The sequence below is a fragment of the Numida meleagris genome, chromosome 12 (genome assembly GCF_002078875.1).
Source record: "Numida meleagris isolate 19003 breed g44 Domestic line chromosome 12, NumMel1.0, whole genome shotgun sequence".
Taxonomy (NCBI): Eukaryota; Metazoa; Chordata; class Aves; order Galliformes; family Numididae; genus Numida; species Numida meleagris.
This window is the reverse complement of record NC_034420.1, coordinates 4591328-4605032: the sequence shown is the minus strand read 5'-3', so window position 1 is coordinate 4605032 and position 13705 is coordinate 4591328. Positions and strand designations below refer to the sequence as shown.

At 38.6% G+C, this 13705-nt stretch overlaps 1 protein-coding gene across 13 annotated transcripts in view; it reads left to right on the top strand.

The window, feature by feature from the left end:
• Window positions 1–13705, top strand: part of TENM2 (teneurin transmembrane protein 2) — a 616658-nt gene that overhangs the window by 202521 nt on the left and 400432 nt on the right. The gene's annotated exons all lie outside the window — the stretch shown is intronic.

Genomic DNA, 13705 nt, shown 5'->3' with positions numbered 1-13705 from the left:
GCAAGCAGACTGCAGCAAAAGACAGCAGATACTATAATAAACTGCTGGGTTTTGTTTTTCTTTCAGTGAGACTAATAAATGATATATCGTTAATACTATGGACATATCATTGCTGCACATCAGACTAAAATTCATACTGAACTGTAAAAAGTAGAGAAGTCATCTTTGTTAATATACCTTATGCAAATTTAACCACTGTAAAGAGAAAGGTGAAATAGTTGGTTATACTCTATAGTAGTTATTGATGAGCTGCAATAGGATTTCCTTTTTATAGGAAACCACAACATAATTTTTAATCCCTCCTGGGTTCATCTCCTGGTACTTAAGTACTGGACATGATTCTTCAGGCTTCTGTATGGAATGAATGCCACCCAGACAGCAGAACTGCCTCTGTCTTGGTCTGTGCTCCAGCAGAATTGTCATTATGCATGTTAGACAGCTTTAAGGACAGACAGAATTTTTCATTTTCATAAAATAATTCTGTGTGCTAGTTTGCTATTAGAAAAACATTTCCATAGCTGTAGTTTGAAGGGGATTTCTAAATATTGCTTAGTGTGTAGCCAGTGTGCATCAGTTGATACTCATAATGAAGACCTAACCAGTTCTAGTCTTCTGTCCCTCCATTTTACTGTCTTTGGTGTTAAAAACATTTCTTACTGTTTATTTTGAATCTTTTTGACCACAATTGAGACCCACTGTTGTGTTTTGGTTTTTTTTGTTACTTGATGGATTGTTTCTTCAGATTTAATTATTAAGATTTTTTTTGTCTTTATTTATATATCATGTTTATTTAAAATCTTGTGTTTGATTCATGTATGTCAGTATTTAAAAGTTAATACATGAAGCAAAACATGTCGCATAAAGCTCATTCAGGTTAAGAGTCGTAGAGTTTGCAGAAGTCATAAAAATAATGTCTTCACCACAAATTTCAGTAATGTGAATGGGCAGCAGTTATTTCCCTGGTTGAAGTCTTAATATTACTGAAGTGATGAATAGAATTGTTAGTACTGGTGTTCATCTAGAAAACTATTTATCCACTAGTTTATGTTAAGGAAATAATTCCATATAAAATATCTCAAATAAAGTTAGTGGCATACATGTGCATTTTTGTAGAGTTAGAAAAAGCATTTGTTATTTAACAAAAGAATTTTGAGGGCTATGTATTGTTGCAGTAACCTGGACAGAATCCTCCTTAAAGTTGTCTCTTACTAATAATGATAGCTGCTAGTGGTTTTCTTCTTTTAACTTTACCTTCTTAGGTACATTAAGAAATACAATGTTGAAAACCAATCTTTCCGTAATTATTGATTCCGTTTTGCTCTTCAGATGTCAGTCTGAATTTCTTGAGATTTTGGCTTGGCCTGCAGCACTTGGAGCTCCGCATTGCTGCCTGCATGCAGTCTACGCAATGAGCACTACATTCACAGAGTAATCCTAATCTTCCTGATTTGCACGCACCGATAACAGTTAGCATCAACTTAATCTGGTGCTTATTTGCCACAATAAACTGAATACTTAAGCCATAGATTACAGCAAACAACTTTTTGGCGTATTTACAGCATTACTATCTTAAAAGAGTTTATTTTTTTTGGTACTACAAAAAAAAGCTTTTTAAATGAGGAAAGCTTGCCTTTGTAAAAGGAAGCAAACTTGTCTGATATTAGTGTCAGTGAGTGTAGGAATAAGACTAGGACCAACACTTAAGCTAAGTAAAATCAAAGCGATGCATGAGATGGAAGTAATCTCTTTTTATTTCCCTTTCTTTATATTTCAAGGAGTTTTTGTCATCTGGATGTTTGCTTTGGGGACGTGTCACACTTGGGCAAACTGCAGCGATTAAACTTTGTCTCTAATCTATGAGTTACCAACACATGAGAAGATAAGCACGTAAGGTCTTGCTTATAAATTAGGATACAAAAGTGCACAGTCCTTTCTGTCGTGTGCTCTTGGGCTTTTGAATATTTGTGTTTCACAGAGGTTTTTCAGAACAGTGAAGAATCAGAATCTGTGGCTCTCTAATCTGCATCTTTTCCATATTGATGGTTATAATGTGCTTGGCCCTGAGAAGGCCTCTAAACCCTCCATGGCCTGGACCGCTACGCAAAGCACTCCTTAGAAACAAGAGTCAGTCAGAATGAGCTGAAAAATACTGCCCAGAATATTTTGTCACAGTACTCTGTGTCCCGGATCTGAAGAGCGCTTAAACCTGAGCAGGTAGGGATAGTTACACTGGAGAGACCTCCTTGTCGCCCATGGAAATGAATGCTTTGATGTCCACTGGCTGCAGAGCAGCACAACGAGCAGCTAAATGCCGTAATGCATTCTGCGCTGAGCGGGCTGAAAGCCTCCGTGTGCCTGGCGGAGCTGTGCAGGAGGGTTTTCACTGTCAGCAAAGGAAAATGAATGCCTTTAGCTTTAAAGTTTAAATGCCTTGCTCAGCAGGGAGCCCAGAGAGATTTGTTCAACTGAAATGAGCTTATAATAAGGCTTTCATCCTAAGATAAGTAAGGACAACATTCAGTAGCTCCGTACTCCCTCACCAGAAAATACAAATAGCTTTCTCTATGTGCCATGATGCTGTTATTGTCTCTCATGTGATATGCTGCAATTCACACTAATAGACGTTTTCTATCACAGGCCATGATAAGGCTATGTGGTACCTACATTATATATAGAAATGCAGAAAATCTAAGAGTTGCAGTTTACATACTCATTTTTTTTATTTTACCTGGAAAATGAGCATTAGCATATTATCTACAGACAGATTTGCAATAACAAGATGTTCTAAGCCATTTAATTGTGGCAGAGCTTTACAGAGGTTCAAAATACACTTAGGAAAAACTCATAAAGAAAATATTTATTAAGCATGAAACGCTGCTCGTGGCTTAGGCAGTGGTGGAGCTCGGGTTGCTGTGGCTGTGCGGGGCAGTCACTGTGCTTGCTGCTGTTGGAGATGGGAAGCCGAGCTGCCAGGAGCACTCATCCGACCTGGTGTGGCTGCTCTCAGGTTCTTAGTCCCACACCTGCTGTTTTTCCAGCCCCACCCAGTAATAACTTTTTTTTTAAATTCAATCAAGACATAGTTTTTGATCTGTGGGTTTCAGCTGGGATTGTTAAAATAGAATTTGACTGCGTTCTTTGTCCATGCCGTTGTTTTGTGTGTGGTGTTTATTACCGGGCTTCAGAGTCCCTAATAAGCTGTTAACAAGCTGTCAATTATACTGCTCATGCAAATTAGTGAAACAGACAGTGGGGGACTGATGTGTACAGTATGCTATCTCAGAGGATGTAAAATAAGCCCTTCCAATTTTCATCACTGTCCTTGCTGACACTGTCTTCTTAATGTCTATAAAGCATTCATCTCATCTTTTCCTTTATAACGTGTTTACAAATTGAATACAGTAGTTAAATATCAATTAGTACAGGTCATATTTTGTGTTAAATACCAGGCAGCTAAAAATAGAACAATGACATTTAGATACCAAGGACTTCAATGAAGGACTTGATGATGCTTTAAACGCATTATTTATGATTTGCTGTTTTTTGGTCGTTCCCTGGAATCGTTTTGTTTTCATTGCGCTCCCCTCCACTGCCCTCACCTTGTATTTTCTATTCAGCTGCTTTCAATATATCTCATTTTTGCCTGGAGATCCACTATTTCTTGGACTTTCCCTTTCCCCTCTAATATCCCTCTTTCTCTCTCCCTCTCTCTTTCTTTTTCTCTTTTTCTCTTTTTCACTCTTCCCCAAAGGTGGCAAGCCAGGTGCAAGTCTCAGTACACCAGTCATCAAAACTTCTGTGGCAGCTTATTTGTTTATTTTCTAAGTAGTTCTCTGAAATGAAGTCTCATAGCACATACTTCTTATCTTAGTCACAGTTCCCTCAGGAGCGAGCCATGAACTTAATCTCTTTGAAATTCTCCATCAAAATAGCACCACAAATCTATTTATGTAGCCATCAGTAATCATAGTCATGTTAACCCAGTGTCTTTTCATACCCCCTGTTACTAGGTTTGGCTGCATAAGCACAGATCATTTTCACCTTACCCATTCCAGTTAAAATTTACATACTTTCTTTTTTTGTGCTTACTACTGCAATACTTTTTTCATCTGTTTTCAGGAAGTGGAACAAAGTAGCAGTTGGTTGATTTTGCTATTTGACCAGAGAAAGTGAAATTACTAATGAAGTACAAGTACCTAACATCTGCCTGTGATATTTAGCAAGATTTGTATTTAGTAAAAACGTCTGCAAGATTCTGTAGGGATTGTGTAGAAGGAAAGCTACCTTTCTGGTGAATTTTGAAGACTGAATGATCATCAAAAGCCTTTTAACTTTGTGTATGTTTGTGTTTTAACTGTAGGAGAGGAGAAGGTAGGTAAATATAATCTGTGATAGAACTGTAAGCAGAAGTCCATTCTTGGTTGTTCTTATCTCAGAAGTGTAATACATTTTGTGTGCTGTGGACTTCAGAGAATTATAGAAACAGCGTGAATAAAATGCATTAGATTTGAAAGAGATCTATTCTAGCTTTGCTGAGCAGTGGGTTCTCATTTGTGGGAACCAGCTGGATTTGTTTGTTTCAAAATGACAGTTGGTGTCCTGGGCTTAAGTGGTAGGGAACCCCAGAACATTTGAGGCTGGAAGGAATGACTGGCAATCATCTGGAGATCACTGTCTCACTCGTGGACCGCTTTGTGCATCCTGCCGAATGTTTCCTTGCATTGTGTAGATTGTCTGTATTCTTCCTCATGGAGACTGCAGAGGAAGGTGCTGGACACCTCCACTTGTCTTGACTTGAGCATCTCAACAGTTGTCTGACAACTTGATCAGAAGTGATTGTTCACCGTGTAATATTTGACTCTTGAACTTCAAGTATTTAAACTCAATCTGAGGAGTGAATAGACATCTATTTAACTAGTGTTAAATGCTCTTAACTGTGTATTCTGCAGAAATGGAGTGGGTTACCTGCCTAACGACTCGATTCTGCTGCCTTAATATCAGGGACTGTTTCTTCTGTGGGCTGAATGGAATCAGGATCAAGTGCTAAGTAAAGTTAAACAGGCATTCATTCAGGAGCAGTACTAAGTAGGTATTCAACTTGGTGCCATAATTTTCGTGTGATATCTGGTAAGCCTATTACTTACCAAGAGCTATTAGTTGAAGTTAGGCTCACAATTACAGAGGGACCCAATCAGACTCTTGCTTCACTGAGCATGTCTGACTGTAGGAAGCTGATTAGGATATTTGTAGGATATTAGTGGGAGGCTGAATTGTCGTCATTCTCTTTTCTGAAAAGACGGATTTATTTAAAAAGCTGTTTAATTGCATAGATAATTGATTATCTAAGAAGTTATATTTCCAACAAAAAGTTCTCACCAGTCTGATAAAAAGCTCGTTCTTTACAGATTTGTAGAATTTAAGATATAAGGACAGATGTCTTCCAGTTATGATTTCCCAGCTGGATCTGTGTAAGAAATATTAGAGTTCTGAGAGAGCATCATACTTGTCAGGATGTGTTCAAATTTTCATTTTTTTAAATAGTCAACAACAACTGGCAGCTGCATCTGACATTACTATACATTTTTAGAGCTGTTAATTCTACAGGCTTTGGGCATGTTCAATCACATCTGCTGGTAAAAGTTTGAAAGATTTTGTTTCATTTTCAAAAATCGCTTTAATGCAAGCATTCTCATTAGGATGATTGCTCACGCACGGGGAAAAAAAAAAGCCAGCAAGCATTATGGCTCGTCTCTTCCTTCAGGGGTACAACCACCAGAGAAACTGGATGGTGGAAATCAGTGGCAACTCTTCACCCTTACCTCATAAGAATGTGTTTAATTTTTACTAGTGTAGAGCTTGCTGAACAGCTTGAAAAGCTTTCTCCTGTTACTATTACAGTGTGGGGTATTTTTTTAGCTTTGTTTTGTTTCTTTGGGTTTAATTATGTTGGTTATAACGAATCTTGACATGTCTAATAAATTAGAACAGTACATGCACGGTGTAGTGATGTTTATGACTGGGTAGGTCTTTTGGTACTCAGCAGAAGAAAATGATAAAATACTGTTTTTGAGCACTGCACTTCTCTTTTGAGTAATCCAGTCTCCCAATCCTGTTTATGATGAGTATTCAGCGTATTCTCATGTTCTGTGTTACTGCGATACCTGGCTGCAATTTGTGCACGTGCTGATATCCACTTTCAGATCCAGCCGTTACATATGCATATAGTTGAAGGCACAAATCAAAAGGACAGATTTGAAAGTTAAACTTCTTTTCTCTGATAATTCATCCAAGTTAATCTGACATTTCACATGCAGAGTAAGATTGCCTTGCTGAAACTCAAAATGAGCTGCATTCAAAAGAATGAATTTGTGAATGGAAAATAAGTAGTAGCAAATGTTTAGCATCTTCAAAAAATTTGGAATGTTCTTAAAAAAAAAAAAAAGTATGCTGTGGAATCTCCTTCTAATTTTGTGCAAAAGAATGCATATTTTCTAAACCGTTTTCAAAAAAAAAAAGTTGACTATAGTGCTTTTTTTGCATGTTTTACGCTTCATGGACATGGACTAAGTCAGCTGCATTAAACTCACTTAATAGCGTTCAATTTATTTCTCAGTCTCTGTGAAGGAACCATGCAAATGTTGGAGCTTCTTATTTTGTTTTGATTTCTTAGTGGAAAATTGTATCCACATAAGTAAGCGTGCACTGAACAGCAATAAATCATTATTTCTCAGATGACCAATATCAGCAGGAGCCTCATATACTTCACTGCTGGAGTTGATTTCTAAATTCATTGAATAATTGTTGGTGCTGCCTTTCATATGTGGCAAACATTCTTCTCTCTCGGATTCTGTTATGTCTCATAATGATGTCCCCCCAGACACACACCCAACATGCAAGAGTGGTTATTTTTAGGAAATGGGAAGAGGAAGAGTAAGAAACCAATGTACATTTTAAAAGAACAGCCTGTCTAGAACTGTAGTTTAAGAAAAAATAATCTGGCTCAGATTATTGTGGCAACATCTAAAAATTTGTGCTTCCTTTTGTCAGAATGCAGATATTTTATTGCAGTGTTAATATTCTGTGATATCATGATCTGCTTTTGTCATGAAACACGCTGTTGTCAATTTTAAATGATGATAACAAAAAATGCAGCAGTACGGAGTGAAGTGCCTCTACTGAATACAATATTTGGTGAAGCTCCAGAGGTTTGAGCAACAATTATGCAAATGTTACTGATCAACGGTTGCATGAAATTTAATTTTTTGCTGTAGATTTGAAGCCAATCATATCAGTGCATTTTGGAGAATAGCAATTGTCTTTTAATTTCTTGATTGGGAAAGCAATCTCAATTCCTGTGGATCTGCTCTACCCATGCAAGACGTGCTGTGTGTCAATGGCATTATTTACGCAGATAAAGCAGATTAAGAAGTAAGGATCTCTGGAGCTAGTGCTGAGAAGGCTGTTCTTACAAGAGTCTGAGGGATATTAATTCACTTCAGTTGAAGTTAAATCACCTCGCCAGCAACATTGATGCAATATTAGGCAAAATGGAAAACAATAGTGATTGATTCTCCAGATTAAAAAGGAAAACTCTTTTAAACTTATAAATAAATCTATTATATATGATAGTTAAGTCTATAACACTTTTGCCTGTCAGAACAGTACAATAAATTATTGTTTCATTCTTTAAAGGGTTTGTTGAAATTTTAAATAAAACACTGGAGAAACTCTATATAGCAGTGAGACATCAATTTGTTAGAGGAGAGAAATCCTTTAATGGCATGTAACTTAAATAGTTTGCCACCAAAATGAATTTATTGGCTATTGATTGGATCCCAACTCAGTTTTAATATTGATTAAATATTACAGCTTCATTTCAAACCCTATCCTAGCTTTATCATCCCCCCTCACCCTCCCCCACATATATATGCTTGGGTAATTGGTTCATATGTTTTGGAAGATAAAGTAGGGATAAGATAGGTGCAGTGAGAAGAGCCAGTCTATTTACAATGACTTTCCTTTCTTGCGTGTGACTTATACAGTATTGTTCCCTCCTTAGCCTGTCCCTCGTGCCTTCCAAAGAAAAATAGCAATTTTTCCTTTTATTTACTGTATTATCTTTTGCTGGTATCAAAGCTAAATCTTTTGAAACCAAAGCAAAGTTTAACTTTCTTCAGGCTCAAAAAGGTTGTACATTTCAGGATTTAAAATTGACTTCCTTAAACTGAAATGTTCCGGAGTTGGTTTATCATCTGTTATTGTGTCACCCTCCTGAGTGACAGAGATGAAATGTTTCAGAGACTGTTGATTGCTTGGTTTTATTATCCCTCACCATGCTGTATAGCTTATGTTGCTAGAAATGCTAATCTATACTTAACAAACTCATTAAATATCAAAAGTCTCATTTCTCAGTTTATTCACTGAATTTCCAAATGCAGGCTTCTAGTGACTCTATGAGAATACAGTGGAAAGAAAAATACATACGCATGTACACACTTCATATATTAATATACATAACTCCCAACTGCATAGAATCATTGGGGTTGGAAAAGACCTCCAAGATCATCCAGTCCAACCATCCACCTACCACCACTATTGCCCACTAAACCATGTCCCTAACTGCTACATCTGCCCTTTCCTTGAACACCTCCAGGGACGGTGACTCCACCACTTCCCTGGGTAGCCAGGCTTAGTGCTAGTGACATAAGCTTGTTGAACCAGCCACGAGGCAGCCAGCAAAGTTGGGAGCTGAACGGTCATGACTGAAAGGTTCAGATTTTATGTTAGGCTGTGATGGGCAGCAAGGTTTTTACATCTCTAGACACTGTGTGTTAGGTGATTCCATATTCAACAAAAATATCCTTGTGTTTGGATGTGGTGTGAAAAGTTAGCCCTTCTGGATATGATTGCAAAGAATCTTTTAAGTGTGTACTTTGTGGTACAATTACACAGGAAATTTTTTAAAAAATTAATGTACATTGCAACATGTATCTGTTTCTGCTCACAGTACATTGGTGATCCCATGCTGTGAGAAGTATCTGCTTAATTTTTATTAGTTATAATTAAAATACTAAAGATTCAAATAGCATTAGCTTATGGAGTTTCTACGTATGCAGGATATTTTGGTTGCTTTTTGCCAATGCTTATATGACTACATTTCCATTATCCATATTATACTTGACTCCTAAATAATGCATTAGAAACTGCTCTGAAATGAAAGTTTAGCGGAACTTCCAGCCCTGTACAAGATTCCCTACAGAGAGCCAGACTTCCTCAGCAATGTCTGTCGCTATTTCTTCCTTCAACCTCAATAATTGTTAAAAAGTTGCGGGATGGTTTTTTTTTCGTTATTGTTTGTGAAAAATAATATGTAGGTTTTCATCTATTTCATGGAAGCAGCCAATGTACATAATGGAATTTCTTATCTCCTTCACATACGGCTGTATTGCAGGCACTCTGTTCCTGGGATGTTCACGTTTCTGATACTTTTGGAAATAAATTTGGCAGCTTTCTTTCGTACATCTTTTCCAGTAACAGCTGCAGCTCTTTGCCTGTTGTGTTTTCCTTCTGTGACGGGCTGCAGCCGAGCGTAGTTACGGGAGATGGCTGTTTTCCTCTTGTAAATGTCTAAGCCAAGCAAGTCTGGCTAAGTTTTTGCTCTTCTTTTCTTTCCCTTTTTTTTTTTTTTTTTGGCAATGTGCTGTGGGAGCATGGGAGCAGTAGCTATTGGCAAAGTTGCTAAGGGGGATAAGACAAAAGCTGCCATTGATGAGTGATATGTAGTTAATACTGTACTTTTTTTTTTTTTTATAGCATTTCACATATTAGATCTGTCCAGCAGCTTTGGAAGTATTTGTGGGATTGAATGCTTGTTCAAGGTCTTTTTCATATTCTGAATTTGCTGTGCCCTATATTGAGCTCAGAACAATAGACCTGCAAGGTTAGTGTGTTTTGCATGGGATTCCTCTTTCTCTGCGAAGAGAGGAGGTCAGGAGCAGCGTGGCTGTGCTCAGGAGCTGCAGGTGCATCCCAGCTCACTGCGGGGTGCTGTCTGGGACAGGGTTTGCTGACAGCAGTCAGCTCTGCTGAGCACCTGCGCTCGGGCTGGGCAGTGTGAAGCAGCGACCTTCAGTGATGGCTGGGTGGCAGTGTCTGACATTTAGGGCAGTGCCAAGGTGGAGGGAAGGCAGATGCAGCCCTTACTAGAAAGGGTATTGAACTCAAAATTCAATATTTGATGGTTTTAGCTCTGAAGATGAGTAATTCAGCCATGTATGTAAACCAGAACAATGACCTTCTCAAAACACCAGGCCATTAGTTAATTCAAACAAATGTAAATGTTTGACCAGTCATAAACACCGCAAAGGTTGAATGAGTGAAAAGAAAGGACGGGAAATTAGAAGCTTTATGTGTGTATAGAAATCACCAAGTTCAGACTCTTAATGGTATTTAAATGATTCATTTATATCCAGATGGAAAGATACTTCTTTTTTATGCATGATTTCATAGTTACAGCAACATACCAATTTCTACCCGCGGGCGCAGGTTTGACAGGCAGCACCAGGTTCATGGTGCTTCCTGTTGCTAGAGGTCTGTTTGTTTTGATTTTGCATTTATTCCCTTAAAATACAAATAATATGTACAGAAGTCTTTATTAATAATGAGAGTGTCAACAATACCACAGCTTTTAATCCAAGAATTAAGAAATCCAATTGCGTTCTTTTTGTTGTTTATGCAATAAAATATGAAAATAAATACATTTGTAATTATACTTCGTGGAAGATAAAAAATCAAGTCTACCTCCTGGGTCAGATGTAATTTTCACAGGACTTACAGGGAAGAGATCTATGCATACCATCAAATGCACACAGGAGTTTCAGACTCACAGTAAAACTAGTCTGTAGCAGCTTCCCTCTTTCGTGCCTACATCAGCAGGGAGTACCTCCTCAAAACCTGCAGCTCCAAAGCAGCTTCAATCTATCGCAGTAGTGTTTCATCCCTGTGTAAGCTCTGCCCCTATTTGCCCACTTTATGGCACAGCACAGCAGTCGTCACAGCGAGCGCCACAGGTCAGGCAGGGCATCAAAATATACCCATCCTTCTTCACAGCCATTTTAAGGTGGATGATGTTCCATTGCTCAAGAGCTGAGAAAAGGCTGCACAGTTATGTTGACAGTGATGGAGACCTCTTGAAATTTAAAACAACTGCCCTTTACCTGCATTACTCTTGAAGCTTTCAGCAATGCATACTGTGTGATTAGATAATGGCTTGTAGGATTATTTTTTTTTTCTAGTGTTTAGCTTAGCGTTAAAAACTTGTCCCCAGTGTCCTCCAACATCTGTCATTTTTAGCCTAGTAATTCAATTACAAGGGCTGCAGTGCCTCCTAGTTTACTGTGCTGGCCCACAGTGTCAAAGGCGGATGTTGGTGGGATGGCAGCAGAGGCTGAACGTTCCCACCCGTACTCCATTACATGTTGTTGCCGTGTGACAGGTGGCAGCAGAGGAGCGGTTTGACAAAATGGCGTCTGATATGGAAGTGCAGATGAGGCAACAGGGTGGAACTGAATCCCACCATGCAGAAACAGTGGCACCTATTGGCATTCACTGACACTTGCTGAATGTTTATGGAGACCCAACAGTGGATGGGAGCTCAGTAAGGCAGTGGGTGGTGCGTTTCAGCAGTGGTGACATGACAAGACAAGCCACATTCCAGATGGCTATGTACAACTGTCACACCACGGAATGAAGAGCATCTCAAAGAGCTCATCCGTGCAAATTGGCTAATGGTGGTGACTATGTTGAAAAACAGTGAAAAACTTTTGTAGCTGAGAATTTGCTTTATCAAATAGTGTTATTGTGCTCTTTGTATCTGTTGTAGTTTCCATGGAAATAAATAGGAGGCATTACATTCAGAGTGACCAACGTAATTAAATAAAACATACTCCTTAAAATAAAATGATGTCTGTTGGAACGTCGCTCTGTAAGTAAATTTTAATAAATGTTATATATTTTCTGACAAAATTAGCAGCCTAATGGTAAGGAAGTACCGCCGAAAGACTCACAGTATTTAGGAGTCCTTACATTTTCAGCGAGCTGTTTTCACTAGAGTTGGTAAGCTACGTTCTGCTTTTGATTTATATTCGCTATAGCTACATTGATTTTTGTAGCCTAATATATATTTAATTAGTAGGGATGTGATTGCAACTAATATTACAGAGCTTTTAAAGGACAATAAATTCCAGAGTGCATTTTATAGATTCTTATTTTTTTCTTCTTCAAATATTTCAACCACTATGGAAGGTATAATTTATCTTGTTGTTAGACTTACATCCGTACAGCTCCAGCTGTATTGAGATTGGTGTGTTCACATCTTAGAATGCATTGCAACATAATTCTCTGTTTGTAAACTCTTACCTTATTTATGAACTAGTTTTTAAGGGAAGAGATTGCCTCTCCTTGAAATTTGGGCTGATGTATACTTCCTGAAGCTCCACACAACTCAGTTTACAACGTACGGCAAGCCTGGTTCTTTCTTGTCCTTCAGACAAGACAGGGTTTGTCCTTCAGACTGGTGTTTGGCGCACGCAACGAGGAGGTTGTTCAGTGTTGTATCTAAGTGATGGTCACAGCAATGTGGGGGCAGTGTGACTGTGTTGTACATCTCTCTCCAGGACAGCAGTAACCCATGTTGTTACCTGGAGGCATACTGTACTGTACGGGCAGAAGGAAAGTTACTGCTTTCCAGGAGAGTCTTTGCAAGCAGGTGTGTCAGCTGCGACTGTTTGAGCGTAGCCTGTAGTATTTCTTCAACTGGATAAGCAATTACCCTGTTTCTGTCCCTTTGTGCTCTCAAATGACAAAGTGCTCAACAAGTACATGGGGCTGCAGTAGAACCCTTCCTGTGTTGCTGAGGTGTGTCTGTCTGCAGCTGCTGGGTGGGTGCAGAGAAGATGGGTCAGCCTGCCCTTCCGGGTGCATAGCTGTAAGATGTGGGGCAGCAACTTGAAACATAAGGAATTTCAATTGATACAAGAAAAATTCCATTTAGTAATGTGGTCAGATGCTGGATCAAGAGCCTGGAGAGGATATGGAGTCTCTGACCTGAGAGATGCTGAGAACTTGACTGGACATGGCCCTGAGCAGCCAGGTCTTTGTTTTGAACTGAGGTTGGGCCAGGTGACCTCTGCAGGTCCCATCTGATATAAACTATGCTGTGAATCTAAGGTAGCTCTTGTACCAACAGCCTACTTGTTTTGCCTAGGTTCAGAATAGGGCTTTAATTTTGTTTTGGCTTGCAATGCTAGTTTTTAGTTTTGACTATTTGTGCCATATTGTTTTTATCAAGTAAGGTAAACATGGCAGGAAATAATTACTATTTTCTAAAATTGACTGAAATTCACATTTTGTAATTCAGATTTCTTAGCAATAAGTCAGTGCATGCATTAGGTTGTAGTTCCCTTTGTATGTGTTTATCAACATATTCCTATTTTTTGACATAGGCTGAGTCTTTTGCTCTGAAATCCCTGGGAAAGTAAAATACCTCTATCTCATAGTAAGAGGGAGCTCCCAGTTAGAGGAGTGAGAAGAGCTTTGAAAAGAGAGAAAGTTTGTGATTTAGCTTGACTAACGCTAATTTGGATTTATGGAGAGAGATGAGAAGGTCTACACTTCTACTTTGCTTCACGCAGCAAATGTACTAGGT